Source organism: Microcaecilia unicolor, chromosome 1, assembly GCF_901765095.1.
Source record: "Microcaecilia unicolor chromosome 1, aMicUni1.1, whole genome shotgun sequence".
NCBI lineage: Eukaryota > Metazoa > Chordata > Amphibia > Gymnophiona > Siphonopidae > Microcaecilia > Microcaecilia unicolor.
The window spans coordinates 152,866,788-152,882,676 of record NC_044031.1 but is presented as its reverse complement, the minus strand read 5'-3'; the positions used below and the strand labels follow the sequence as shown (position 1 = coordinate 152,882,676).

Genomic DNA, 15,889 nt, shown 5'->3' with positions numbered 1-15,889 from the left:
AAGTTTGCATTAACCCAGAATTCTATATATTCATTCAAAATTGCGTGCACAAATTTGGGGGCATGCTCAATTTCCATGCGCAATTTAAATAACAAAACAATTAGCACCAATAATTGGGAGCTCATAATCAATTAGTGGCGCTAATCAGCAACAATGTGAATTTATGTGCGCATATTGCTAGGCACTATTCTATAAAGATGTGCGTGTAAATTCTTATGCACTATCTGAAAAGGACTCGTGGTCATGGAAAGGGCATGGGCATTCTAAGATTTTGCACGCACTGTTATATAACACGCCTGATCCGCGTCTAATTTAGATGTGGGGATTTACTCCAGGTTTCAGTTGGTGTAAATCCTCATGCACCAAAATCCAAGCGTATTGTATAACAATGCGCATAACATAATTGGCTTGTTTTTAACAGCACTTAATAAGCAATAATGAGCACTAATTGGCAATAATTAGAATTTACATACACATTTCGCTAAGCATATTCTGTAACGCACAGCGCCAGCAAGCCCAACCCCCCCCCCCCCCCCACCTGGTGGTCTAGTGGCCCCTCTCCTCCCTTTTAAGGCTGTGAAGCCTCACCCAGCGCATCCCAGGATACACTGGGAAGGGCTAGGCACTGTTATTTTGAATGTGGCACTGAAGAGAAGGGAGTGTGCTACTCCCTACTCCACCGCAAGGGGGGGAGAGGGGGCTGCTAGACCATCAGGTGGAGGGGTTTGGCTTGATCCACCAGAGCCTTATTTTTTGGGTGTGAGGGGAGGCTAGGGAGCTGGAGATTCTTAGGCAAATACAATTTCAAAATAGTATTTTTCTCAACCTCTGAATGGAAGGTCACTAATAAAGTGGCCTGTTCTGTGTGGCATTGAAGTGTTTTAGGCCTCGATAGTGATGTTACTAAAGAATGTCCATTGCAATGCCCGAGTCCCTGCAATCCTCTGGGAACACAGAGGCAGTGGGATGGTAGGAATATTATGGGCACCTACACGATTAGCACACGCTAATGCTTAGTGCGTGCTAATAACACTAACATGGCTTAGTAAACAGGGCCATAGATTCAATAAATGGTGCCCAAAATTTGCTGCCGAAAAAAATCTGTGCAGAGCAGAGTTCTGTGCCAAACTTTGGGCCAACTGAAACCTGGTGTAAAACCTGGCAGGTAATTTAGGCACTGATCCCCAGTATGCAGTAATACTGCACGCATCTTTAGTGAATGTCTCGGATAGAACCGATGACCAGAATGTTTAGAGGAACAATCCGGACAATGCTGCTGAAGATTTCTACAGACCACTTTGGGAGTTATCCGGACAGTGCTGGGGCAGAGTAAGGGTTACCAAAGGTCCACGTTACCAAAGGTCCATAAAACTCTTATGAACCCCCCAGGGCGCCCGATTTTATTGGGGCATGGGTCTCTACTTGAACCACTGTCGATACTTTTTTAAGGCCTCTGGTTTCCTCTGGGCATTCTTACATTAAAGACTCCACCCACTTTATGAGATGTCTGGAGGAATGGGATGGACCTTTACATGAATGCCTGCTGGTGACTTTGGACGTGGTATCCCTGTATACTGTCATCCCACAAGATGAAGCGTTGAGTGTTATTGAACAGGCTCTAGGACAACATATAATGAATAACAATTTGACTGCTTTTGTAGTGAGGATTGCATCCCTTGCAATGAAGAAGAACTTTTTTCAATTTGATGGGAGAATCTTTCAACAAAACTTGGGAGTTGCGATGGGAGCCATGATGGCGCCATCTGTGGCAACTTATTTATGACCTATTTTGAAGACAGATTTGTGTACCCCTGTGGTTTTAAGGACCATATTACAATTTGGGTATGTTTTATAGATGACATCTTTCTACTCTGGCATGGGGATGTGCAGATTTTGCAGCAATTTGTGGGATATTTGAACTTATGCCACCCAAAGATTAAATTTACGATGCAGAATAACCACACATCCATTACCTATTTGGATGTACTGGTCTTGAAAGATGACACTTCATTTAATACCACAGTATACCGCAAACAAATAGATGTTAACACACTTCTGGAATTTTCAAGCTATCACCCCAAGGCTCTGAAAGAAAGTGTGCCCTTCTCGCAATTGCTTCGGTACCGACGGTTGTGCTCACAGGAAGATTTTTGACATCAGGCCAAAGACCTGTGTCAGAGGCTTATATCTCGAGAATACCCTAGCAAAGTAGTTTCTACAGCATACCGCCGTGTGAAATATAATCACAGGGATCTGTTGTTACAGATTAAGGTAAATGGTACAGCTGAAGAAGAAGATGTTGTGACGTGTGTGTTGAAGTTCACTGTACAGGCTGCTGCAGTTTCAAGAATTATAATGCATACCCCCACCCTCCCACTCTGTCAGACTGTCAAAGTAATGCTTTGATGTTTCTCTTATATACTACCTGCTACCACATTTGCTTATTTCCGATCTGACGAAGAAGGCAACCTTCGAAAGCTAATCAAGAAATGTATTAAGTTATGTCCAATAAAAAAGGTATCATCTTATTTTCTTTCCATGTTTTATTTTGTTTGATTTCTATTGATAACCTTTAAGAGTGGACTAACACGGCTACCACACCTCTCTACTTAAGAATTATAAGGAAACACTGGCATGCAAATCTCTCTCATGATATACATTGTGGATATCCTGGAAACCTGACTTCCTGGGATGCCTCCAGGACCAGGTTTGGGAACCACAGCATTATGCCCCTTCTGTTCAGAAGGGTAAATATTAAAAATTGTCTTACCCCTCTTCCTGGTTTTAAACCTCTGGCCTGTTAGCACTGGTTTTGGATGCTATTCATAAAATTTCTGAAAGAGACAAACAATAAAAAACACTATTTCATGGGAATTATGTAATAATACATATATACAGCCCTACAGTGTATCATCAATTCAACGTCAGATTTTTAAAAAGAAGCAGGTGCTACCTGGGGCACAAATCCCTAGTATATGTCTGTGCAGTGTTAACCAATCAGTCAGATCCATTTAGATCAGTAACTGGCACCAGAAGCTATCAATGAATATTTGACAACTAGTAATCTTGCCAACACTTAACCAGTCCAGGTAGCTGAATTGGATAAATGATAACATCAATAGAGATTCAAAAAGTTATTAAGGGGATACCCTCTCACAAATCACTGGTCTTGACGGTCTTTCTAATGAGTTCTATAAGACAATTTGCTTTAGAACTTGGTTGTCACTGCTTACAGATTTACTTTATCAAATTAGAACTGAACGGGCTACTATCCGCTTCGATGATGGAGGCCTGGATTGCTGTAATACCAAAACCAGACATACTGAAGTACCTCATATCGCCCTATATCCATTTTGAATGCTGATGTTAAAATCTTAGCAAACGTTTTAGCAAATCGCTTATCAGCTATCTTACCACTCTTATACACCCAGACCAGGTGGCTTTTGTGCCACAGAGCAAGCCATGGACAATATTAGATGAGTAGTGGACTTAATGTACCTGACCAGAAGAGACCAGGTGCCGATGTGCCTCCTAGGTCTGGATGCAGAGAAGGCTTTTGATAGGGTGCATTGGCCTTTTCTGTATCGGGTTTTGGAAGAGCTTGGGATAGGGCCTTTGTTCTTTAGGTGGATTAGGGCTTTTTATAGTTCTCCTAAGGCTTGTGTGCAAATCAATGGGGGAATTCTGAGATGTTTACATTAAAGCGGGGTACTCGTCAGGGATGCCCGCTGTCTCCACTGCTTTTTGCAATGGTTATGGAGCCCTTTGCGGCAAATGTACGTGCGAACCTAGATATATCAGGTGTTAATATAGGGGAGAGAAAAGCACAAAATGGCACTCCTTTGCCGACGATGTGTGGTAACTGTAACGCATACCGATTACCATGATCCCAAATCTCTATGCGCAACTGTAGATGACTATTCAGTGGTATCTCGATTCAAAATGAACATGAACTAAGTCCGAGGCCCTTAATGTCACTTTGCCATCAAGGTATACTGCCAGGACTCATTTCAGTTCGCTGGGCAGCAAAAGGAATCCATTACTTGGGAGCCAGGGTTGACCCCATGGTTCTCAGATTTGTAGTCCGCAAATTACCCCAGGTGTGCTTAGAGCACTAGTCCGGGACCTGGGTGAGAGATGGGAGGATCTGACGTTGTGACTTGGTTTGGGTAGAATAGCCCATGATTAAAATGAACATATTACCAACCGTCTCGGCTGTAACTTGTTCCAGATACTCTCACTGCAGATACCAAGGAGGACTCTTTCTACTCTGGCAAGACCAATATGCATTCATAGGGGCAGAAAGTGCCTGCGAACCTCCCTCGGGTCATATCCTTAAGACCAAGACAGGAAAAAGGGCGGGATAGGAGTTCCAAATATTTACTGGTATTATAGGATGGCTCAGGCGCGTGCAGCAATAGAGCTCTTGCCCCCCTTCTCTCCCTCCCATCCATGTGCAGCATATGAACCCCCCTCCCCTCCCATCCATGCACAGCATATAAACTCCCCTCCCTGGCCTGCCTTATGCCCTGGTGGTCTAGGGACCCTCTTGGGGCAGGAAAGAACCTCATTCTTTCCTGCCCACTGCTGCTGCTTCTTTAAAATGGCTGCCAAGATTTCAAGCGGTGGCCTCGTAAGACTTCCACAGAAGTCTCATGAGGCCGCTGCCTGAAGTCTTGGAAGCCATTGTTAAAGAAGCAGCAGCGGGCAGGAAAGAGGTGGGGTTCTTTCCTGCCACAAAGAAGCCACTAACCACCAGAGCGCGTTATGGTAGGTTCAGGTGGGGGAGAGAGAAGGCCCGCCCACCGGCCAACCCATCTGTCCATCCACCCGCTTGCCAGCCAGCAGCCCATCTGTCCAGAAACCCAGACAAACGAGCAGACTCATAAGACTGTCTGGACCCCGCAACAGTCCGCTGAAAAAAGATGACATGTCTGGGGGAATTTAGATGTATGGTAACTCTACGTCTGTGGACCCAGGAACCAGACTGTTAGGCTCAACCAAGCTGTGCGGCCTCACCCTGCACTGCTGGGAGCTAGAACAGGGACCAATCAACACCTGCCCAAACAACCTATCATCTCATGGAGGTAGAAAATACCAACGTTTTTCATTGAGCACCAACCCCCTTATACTGGTGATGTCGCTGGAAAAGATCAGTTTCTCTAACTCATCTGTTAAGGGGGATAACAACCCAATAGTTCAGGATGGTACAGACCAAACACTAAAGAACAAACCTCTTAAGTGAAGGAGAAGGAAAAAAAACCAGTCAGGTTCCAACATCTGTACTTCACTGCAAAGGTTAATTCTTCTAGTTCCAAACAATAATAAATTTGAAATCTAGAAACATGAGACCTTCTAGAGAGCATGGCAAACTAAAAAATTACAATATTAATTTTGTATATTATTATTTGCAACTTAACCCTTGTGTTCCCTTTTTTGGTTTCACCACTTAAGACTTACTCTGTGTTCTTCCTGCCTGAGTCTAATGCAGTTGACATTCACACCCTTAGTGGCCACCATCTCCTCGATAACCAAGGATTCTTGTATATCTGAAATTTTGGCTGCAAAATGCTGCAAGAATATTTCAGTAATCAACCCAAATAAATCCTTCCAATTCCTTGGAATCCCCAGTGGATTTATCTAGATCATTCACAATTTTAAATAATTCTTTAAGGCAATTACCTACCAACTTTATCTTACCTGATCTACAATTGTTCTTTTGCAAAACTTTGCAGAGTGGTGGCAATGTATCAAATTAGACTCAAGCCAGGATTTCTGAACTCTATTTCAGTACTCAAAAAGCCAGAATGAAATAATGACACTAATTTCCTAACCCTTAAATATTTATTTCTGGGCCCTGGTAAAAGGTGAGTCTCTTTTAGGGACTGATTCCTTTGAACCTTAATCACCTGAACTCACATTCACATTTTCCAAGACAGTTAATATCCTGCTTATAATCGAACGAGAAAAACGCCCAAGTTCCGACCTAAATCGGGAGATGGACGTTTATCTCACAAAAAACGAATAACGATGTATAATCGAAAGCCGAACTTGAACGTTTTCAACTGCACTCCATCGCGGAAGCGTACAAGTTGACGGGGGCGTGTCGGAGGCGTGGTGAAGGCGGGACTGGGCATGGTTATCACCTGAACAGAGATGGGCGCCTTTCGCCGATAATTGAAAAAAAGTATGCGTTTGTAGCTAGAATTTAGGGCACTTTCCTGGACCCTGTTTTTTCACGAATAAGGCCCCAAAAAGTGCCCTAAATGACCAGATTACCACCAGAGGGAATCGGGGATGACCTCCCCTGACTCCCCCAGTGGTCACTAACCCGCTCCCACCACAAAAAATGATGTTTATTTTCACCCTCAAATGTCATACCCACCTCCCTGGCAGCAGTATGCAGGTCCCTGGAGCAGTTGTTAGGGGGTGCAGTGGACTTCAGGCAGGTGGACCCAGGCCCATCCCCCCCTACCTGTTACAATTGTGCTGCTTAATGCTTAGTCGTCCAACCCCCCCAAACCCACTGTACCCACGTGTAGGTGCCCCCCTTCACCCCTTAGGACTATAGTAATGGTGTAGACTTGTGGGCAGTGGGTTTTGAGGGGGATTTGGGGGGCTCAATACACAAGTGAAGGGTGCTATGCACCTGGGAGCTCTTTTACCTTTTTTTTTTTGTTTTTGTAAAAGTGCCCCCTAGGGTGCCCGGTTGGTGTCCTGGCATGTGAGGGAGACCAGTGCACTACAAATCCTGGACCCTCCCACGAACAAATGCCTTGGATTTATTAGTTTTTGAGCTGGGCGCTTTCGTTTTCCATTATCGCTGAAAAGCAAAAACGCCTAGCTCACAAATTGTCGAATAAAACATGGACGTCTATTTTTTTCGAAAATACGGTTCGGTCCGCCCCTTCACGGACCCGTTCTCGGAGATAAACGCCCATGGAGATAGACGTTTTCGTTCGATTATGCCCCTCTATGTCTGTTTCTTGCGTATTCCCTAGTATCTGATGCATAATCCTCTTTGGGATCTGCTCCTTCTTTACAAAGCTCCCAGCAAAACTAAATATAACAGAAAAAGATATGTCCAGCCTAAAGATTCCACTTTCATGGAAAATCCCATGAAATTAGTGAATCAGATGAGGTAAATACCAATACATAGCCCTATGTTACATAGAATGTTTAGGTGGGGAATTTGAACACTCAGGATGGGATGTTCACAGTTCCCCCAGTATTTTACAAAACGCTCTGTTGATCATGGGGTTTTATGTAAAATATACATAAGGATGCCAGCAAATACACATGCATTTACCAATACGTACAGTTGGAGTAGCCATTTCAGAAAACAACATACAATCAAAAAAAAAAAAAGAGAGAGAGAACATCACTTTAGGCTTTCTAAAAGTAAGGAGCAGTAAATTCATGTGCAGGGACCAGTCTTGAGAATTAACCGTGTATTTCCCAGTGTTGGATTTTGCTAAGCTGCAAGTAAATGAGGAGTCAAGTGAAGAACTTTTTTAAATTGATGTTTGAGCTGCTGTTAGACACCACTGAAGTAAGTATAATTGTTTCCTCAGCCACTGATGGAGATTCAAGGTCCAAACAAGCAGGTAGCTGACCCTTATGTGTGCTTCAGAAAGGGTACAATAGCCAGTATGGAACGTTTCTAAAATATATGTGCATTCCTATTGTAAATGGAACAGAGAATGTTGAGATGGGAATTGAGACGTCCAGGTTGGGACATGCACATTCCTCTGTTTTTTTTTTTTTTACAAAAGTCTTTCCTAAACATGGAGCTGTCTGTAAGATGTCTAGAAGGCCACTGACAAAGACAAGGGTATTTGGCAACACGTTCAGCAGGAGCAGTGATTTTAAAAAAAATGCACTTGGGGAAAAAGAGCGCCCTGCTCTTCCCAATATATATCTCTGCAGCTTTTTTTAAATAGCTGCTCTTGAAAACTAAGAATCCGTTAAGAACATAAGAATAGCCATACTGGGTCAGACCAATGGTCCATCTAGTCCAGTATTCTGTTTTCCAAACAGTGGCCAAGCCAGGTCACAAGAACCTGGCAGGAACCCAAATCGTGGCAACACTCCAAACTACAAATCCCAGGGCAAGCAGGATGCTAGGAATTATTAGGAAAGGGATGGTGAATAAGACTGAAAATACTATATTGCCTTTGTATCGCTCAACTGTGCATCCGCACCTTGAGCACTGCATTCAGTTCTGGTCGTCATATCTGATAAAAGATATAGCAGAATTAGAAAAGTTTCAAAGAAGAGTGAACAAAGTGATAAAGAGGACGGAACGCCTCTCATATGAGGAAAGGTTAAAGAGGTTAGGGCTCTTCAGCTTGGAAAAGAGACGGCTGAGGGGGGATATGATTGAAGTCTACAAAATCCTGAGTGGTATAGAACGAGTAGGAGTGAACAATTTTTTTACTCATTCCAAAAGTAAAAAGACTAGGGGAAGTTACATGTATTTAAAACAAATAGGAGGAACTATTTTTTCACTCAAAGAATAGTTAAGCTCTGGAACTCTTTGCCAGAGGATGCAGTAACAGCGGTTAATGTATCTGGGTTTAAAAAAGGTTTGGACAAGTTCTTGGAGGAAAAGTCCATAGTCTGCTATTGAAAGAGAGATGGAGAAGCTATGTGGCCCCCTTCCTTCTTGTACTGCTTCAGGAGTGAGGAGTCAGGGGGGGTGCATCCAGCCGCCAATGCCGGTACTCCTCAAGCATGCTCAGTTCATGCATGAATTTGGGGAGTGCAAGCATCGGTGGCTGGAGGCATGCCGCTGACTTCCTCCTTCCTGATGCAGTACGAGGAAGAAGGGGGCGGTGACTGAGGCCGTAGATTTCTTTGGCTTGCCGGGCTTCAGCCTGAGCCCAAAGTGGGGGGGGGGCCCATCTCCACCCCCCCCCCCCCCCATGGTTATGCCACTGATTAAAGGTACAATATCCTCCAGATCCAACTCTCTCCTTCCCTCCCCTCTACCCCCAGGTCCATTATCTCTCTCTCTTCTCTCTCTCCCAACTACCCCCTCCCGTCCAACAACTCTCTATTTTTCTTCCTTCCCTACATCCTTTCTACCCCAGGTCCATTATCACTCTCTCTCTCCTCCTTCCATCTCTCTCTCTGACTTCTCCCTCCACCCCCTCAGGTCCATTATCTTTCTCTCTTCCCTCTCCCAACCCTCTCCCCATATCAATTACCTCTCTCTTCCAACCCCCCCCCCCCCACCCCCAGTCGAACAATTCTCTTTCTTTCTTCCCTGCACCCTCTCCACCCAGGTCCATTATCTCTTTCTCCTCTCCCACTGAGCCCAATATCTCTCCCTCTCTCTCTCCCTCCACTGCCCTCCCTCCATCCTTCTCTCCCTCAGTTCAGCTTCTCTCCCATTTTCCCCCTTCCCCCCTGCACAGTATAGCATCCCTCCCCTCCCCTTCTGGTCCTGCCTGCAGTTTTCTCTCAATTCCCCCCTTCCCTCTCCACATGCTCTGGCATCTCTGCCTTCCCTCTCCCCAACATGGACCAGCATCTCTCCTTTCCCATCCTTACTCACCCACGGCTCTCTCAGGTTCACCCCTCCCCCCCAGATGTATATTTTCAAATCCAAGGCAGTCTTTGACCCTGCAGTGCCAGTAGTAGTCCTACTCAAAGGCTGCATGCGGCCTACACCAGGCCTTTCCCTCTGACTCATCTCACCCTTCTGAAAACAGGAAGTTGTGTCAGAAGGGGGTGGGATGGGTCATAGGTAAAGGCCCAGTGCAGGCAGCCTTTAAGTAGTGGTGCCACTGGCGCTGCAGGGCCAAAGACTTTCTTGGATTTGAAAAGGTTCACGGGGGGTGGGGGGAGAATCTGAGACAGATGTGAGCGGGTACGGAAGGAGAGGGAGAGATGCCGAACCATGCACAGTGGGAGGAGGTGCGGGAGGGAGGCAGAAGATGGTCAGCTATTCTTAATCACAATTAAATTTTTAAATCATAATTAATAACAAATTAATCACTGTGGTAATCGCAATTAATGTGCAGCCTTAATATTTACACATGGAGATCCACAGGGTGCAGATATCTCAAAGGGGTATGGTGGGGGTGTGGTCTGGGTGGGGCTTGGGCAAGACAAAAATTCTTATTTTACAAAGGGAATACACATATACGGGAAAGAATTTCCCCTTTGGGTTTTACAGCAGCTCAGATATATGCACAGGAATTTAAAAAGCTCTTGTTTCAGCCAGGGATTGACATGTGGGTTTAAGAGAGTTATTTTCATCAAGCCTCAATTATTTATTTCTGCCTCCAAAATGAAACCAAATTAAAATTGTGGCCTCACTATTTAATTAGCAGCACTTATAGGTGTAGATTTCTAAAATGGGGCAGTTACATGTTGAAGCTGCCTGGACTGCGCTGTTCATTTTATCCACATGTTTCTAAAATGGCTGCTCTCGCTGCACGTGCCAGCAAAGCCTTTTATAATATACCATCAATATTAAGTTCTGTACATCTTCACCTGGGCATCTCAATTCTGATCTACATGTTTGATGTAAAATTGGGTCCATGAGACCTATGGCACTCATTCGTGAAGTAGATGGAGGACTCAAAATGACCAAAAAAAATCCATCTGCCCAAAAAAATCTAAATTGTGATTTTCAAAAGGCAGAATTTGGACATTTTACATTGCAGCTTGTCCAAGTAGCAATGGGGCATGTTGGAGGTGTGTCTTGGGTGGGACTAGGGTGGGTCCAAAATTAGGATGTCTTTCAGCAATAATGGGAGAAATGTTCAAGGCAAAAGAGAAGAATGTTTTTATCTAGACCTGTTTGAATCATGTCCAGGGTACAAAAGGGTGCCCTAATTGAACAACTGACTGCTGGAAGGATAAAGGTATGACCCATCCTTCATCTCCCAGTGGTTACTGACACCCTCCCATTCCCCTAAGAAGTGAAAGAGACAGTGGGTACCAGGCTCTTTAACAGGTTCAGGTATTACAGCCATTCCTAACAGAGCAGCCAGGTGTAGCTTAGCGGTCAGTGAAGTGCACTTTGAACAATGGGACCCAGGTGTAACTCCCACTTTAACTCTCATTTCTCTACAGATATGTGAGCCCTCCTGGCACACAGAAATACCGACTGTACCTACATTTATAAGACACCTACAAGTGTGATGGCGAGAGGATTGTGAAAAATTACAAGAGGACCTTACGAGACTGGGAGACTGGGCGTCTAAATAGCAGATGACGTTTAATGTGAGCAAGTGCAAAGAGATGCATGTGGGAAAGAGGAACTCGAACTATAGCTACGTGATGCAAGATTATTAAACTGACTTGGGGAAAATCCACTGCTTATTTCTGGGATAAGTAGCATAAAATGTATTGAGCTTTTTTGGGGTCTTGCCAGGTATTTGTGACCTGGATTGGTCACTGTTGGAAACAGGATGCTGGGCTTGATGGACCTTCAGTCTTTCTCAGTGTGGCAATACTTATGTACTTATTGTAGTAGTTAACCTTTAGGTACAGTAGGTTTTTATCTGTTCCTGGAGGGCTACGATAACATATAAAGGAATTAAGGTGAGATTTGTACCTGGGTCCTGTTGTTTAAAGTCCACTGCATGGACCACTAGGCTGCCCCTCTGCTCCGCAGGGAAGTCTGTGTGGCCATTTTTGTATAAATGATGCCAGAGAGACGTTTTTGTGCCTGCTTTTTTGGCATTCACATTTTCAACGTTTCATTTTGGAAAAGGGCTAATCATATTGGACATTTTCAGTGCAAGATCATCCTTCTCACATTTTTTCAAACAGGAAATCCTGATGTTTCTCCTGTTTGAAAATGGCTGTGAGATGGATGGGGGGGGGGGGGGGGGGTTGGATGTCATGAGCAGGACATCTCAACTCCGACAAGGACGTTCATTTGAAAATGTCCCTTTATGTCTCTTTATAAAATAGTGGCTAAGTAGGTGCCTACTTGCCTCTTTAACCAAATGCTCTATTACAAAATTACCTTCTTAAAGAATATGCAGATGATGTAGAGAAAGTGGCCTCTGCTAATCCAGTCTTTCAAGAATGCCAAAATGCAAAGGGGCTTTCAGCAACTTTTTTCAACAGAATCATCATTCTATTTGAATAGAATCATACTATTTGACTGTGGCAATAAATAACCATTTCCCCCTAAAAGTATTATGCACGAGCAATCTGATTTTCTTCTGGTGCCAAAATCATTTAACCCCCTATTTCAAACTATTTAACTAATAACAGCTTGCTAGTTATACAAGAGAACTGAAACCTATTTATCTGCTGTACTGTACTATTCCCGAAGGCCTCAAATCACCAGCAAAAAGGTCCCTGGCACACACACGTGTTCATTTCTACATAATGGCTCTCATCTGCAGACAAACATAGTGAAATAAAGCCCACTTTTAGATGCTTAGCTCCTCTGCTCACAGTTTAATGAGTCACATCTCTGAGTTCCTCTACAGAAGAGGTTCCTCTCTGCAAACAGAAGCTAATCTCTCTTCTTGAAGCAACTCCAGCAACTAATGTCTCTGCAAAGATATGTGGATTGAAAAGATTCCCAATAAGATAACTGGAAAACAAGCAAGACTCACCAGATACAGCCAATTTAAATGCAGCAGGATATGCGGGTTTCTTCTCAGACAGTAGTTTGAGGGCGGGAGGGTTGGCTGCCTTCTATATTTAGCTTGAAATCTGCTGCACTCTAATCTGCTCCAGTGAGGCAGGGGCAGACTTTATAAGGGAATCATTATAGCACTGGCCCAAAGAGGGCAAAAGCACTGCCAACAAGAACTGAATCGGCATGTTCCCAAGCACAAAAGGCTCTGCAGCCCAGAAGAGGTTAACAAGTAGGAACCCTGCTTACTGAAAAATAAAACATCATTTTCTACATTGCAAAATGTACTTTATGTTTGTCCCAGGTGTTGTTAGATTAGAAGCAGTTTATAGAATAGAAAACTCTCCCTGGCCTAATACCAAGAACTAATGAGGACATTACATTGGAAAATATAAAATTAAAAGCTGACACCAACTAAAAATGGTAACAACAAAACTGAGGAACTGCCTATAGCTATGTAAAGACAAATTAAAAAAAAATAATTAACAAGTTGTAAATATTTGACAGCCTTTTTTTTTTTTTTTAGAAGAGGTGGGGATTGGTAGGAGGGAGTGATACACTAGGGCTATGTTTGGGGGAAGTGAAGGGTTTAGGTATGGGTGGGACAGCTATTGAGTTTTCTTCCTTAACATTGAGACTCATTCAAAGTTTCCAAACTATTAATATTTTTAACATATTTCTTTTAAAACAAATGTTGCGATTTATATTCAAAAAAATTGCAAGCATTCCTGAAAGCATATCTCTGCATGTTTGGGCTGGGGATGCAATGTGAAGAACTGTTTCAGAAATAGAAAGTTTTAGAATCCAAATGGTTTCCAGTCATGGAGATCTGTCAGACTCATGGGAGACAAGGACAAATTTAACCACAGAGCAGACTAGGTGGCCACCACGAGCAGCAGCATCTAGGGGGCAGCAAAGAGCAGCTGAAATCAAAGCAAAACAAGAGGTCTGGACAGGCGCAAAGGACCATTTGGGTGTAGTTTTACCTGCAGGCTGGGAGGGCAGTTTTCAAATATCCCATTTCACCAGGTAAAAGGCTTTTGGATATTGCTCAAAATGAGCTCTGAGTTTGCCAAAGGTAGTAAATGCGTAACTTGATAAGATGTCTATTCTCATCCATTATGGGGGGTACTTCTATAACTTCGTGCTCGAATTTGCATTAGTTTTTGCGCAGTGCGCAGCAACATTCAATAGATGACCATTAATATTGTTTTGTCGTTTGGAGACATTTGTTCTTGTTCTCTAAGGGGTCTTTTATTTAGGCGCGCTGGCGTTTTTATACATCCACAATTTGAATAAAGGACTTCCTGTGTGCCATTCTGGTTCATTAGCGTAGTCATTCCCACTCTTTTGTTCTCTGCCTGCATTTGTATGTTACTTGCAAGTATAAATGTACAGATCACTGGCACTTTCACTGGTAATTGTACAGAATCATACAGAGAGAGTTAGTGACAGAGGCAGGGTTAAGAACTGAGACAGCCAGGGAGGGTAAAGTGACATAAACTTCCCTAGAAGGTCCATGACTGAGGTAGGGACTAGAAATGTGGAGGAGTGGCCTAGTGGTTAGAGCACCGGTCTTGCAATCCAGAAGTGGCCGATTCAAATCCCACTGCTGCCCCTCGTGATCTTGGGCAAGTCACTTAACCCTCCATTGCCTCAGGTACAAACTTAGATTGTGAGCCCTCCTGGGACAGAGAAATATCCAGATTACCTGAATGTAACTCACCTTGAACTACTACTGAAAAAGGTGTGAGCAACATCTAAATTAATAATTTATGTGTGTCAGAGGCAGCAAATTACCTGAGCACTATTCTGCAAGGGCATGCATAGGTGACATAGCTCAAACATGCAAGGGGGCATTCACATGGGTGGAACATGAGCGGGGCTGCCACTGACACATGCTACTTACAGATTACTGTTAGTTGCAAGTGTCCTTGCTACAAGTAGCTTCTTCCTCAGGAGGTGGGCTGGTCCCTGCATACCGAATCAGGGCCTGCTTTGCAACAGGTTCTCTAGACTTTAACTGCTTCAGTTCCTGCTGGCTGCATATCTTTATCTCAATTGTTTTGCTGTACTGCTCTGCCTACTAACCTAGACTGAAAAAAAAAATCTCTCTGCCCAGGTCTCATAGTAGAAAGAAAGCAGGCATTTCAAACTGTCTATTGCCTTCCATACTGCTAACTCTTGGTGAGGTTTCTGAATTTCTTGACTAGAGAAATCCTCTGCAAGGTTATTTTTACCACTGCCATTCATAGATAAGAGAGTAATTTTTAGACTTACAGCTGGTTTAAGTTATATTTAGAGATTGCATTTTAAAAAACTGCTGCATTTATATGGAATATTTGGATTTTAAAGGAAAAAAACTGGATTGCAAAACAATTTAGAAGCCTTTTAACTGATGTGGCAGCTCCTTGTGACTCTGGGCAAGTCACTTAACCCTCCATTGCCTGCCGCATTGAGCCTGCCATGAGTGGGAAAGCGCGGGGTACAAATGTAAAAAAAAAAAATGTGCAGCCACTGCAAGTAACGTGGTGCCAGGTCACCTTTAAATAATGTCCTGATACAGTGTCATACTTCCCCTTCCTTCTCCCCAGATCTAATCCCACTAATCACAACCCCACCACCTACCATCTGATCATAGACATGACTCCGCTGTTAAGATACTTACCCCAAAATTGCTCATCTCCCAACAGTAGAACCAAAAGCCCTCATACAAGCCCGAAACTCCCCCCCCCCCCCCCCACCCAGTAGACTCAACCTGCCCAGGACAGGCCCTGATACCCTCCCCTCGACAGTATGCCTAGCCCCAACCCCCATGACAAGAGACCAACCCCCCCCAAAAGTAAACCTGACCCCCAGCTCAAGCCCATAACCCCAGCACATAAAGGATGACCCACAATGCATAAAGCCTGCTTCCCTGAGTCCTACCCTCACCTTGATCCAGGTCAGCATTTGTGGTCCTGTGGGTCCCGGGAGGCAGCCTTCCATCTCTGCTGCCACCTGGATTAGAGCCTGATTCCAAAATGATGCCAATGAACCTTAGCAGTAGTCTCATGGTACTACCACTAGGGGTCATCCTTCCATATACAGAGATTCATTTCCTTGCTGTTCCTATATAGGTACCTTAGTAAACATTCACAATGTTCCTCAATAAAGTCATAATCAGGTCACCTGGCTGAAAACCCTAGTACACTTGTTCACATTCCAACTAATCAACATGACTTTCATTCAGTGTAATAACTGTTGTATATTAGTCCTAAGGCAGACCAC

General features: G+C 43.9%; 1 protein-coding gene across 1 annotated transcript in view; it reads right to left on the bottom strand.

Moving 5' to 3' along the window:
- The window catches only part of BZW2 (basic leucine zipper and W2 domains 2), a 148,260-nt gene extending 135,593 nt beyond the window's left edge, over nucleotides 1-12,667 (bottom strand). The window contains exon 1 of the mRNA XM_030189961.1: nucleotides 12,597-12,667. The gene's annotated coding sequence lies outside the window, so the exon portion shown is untranslated. The remainder of the gene's footprint in view (nucleotides 1-12,596) is intronic.
- Between the last annotated feature and the right edge of the window lie 3,222 nt (nucleotides 12,668-15,889).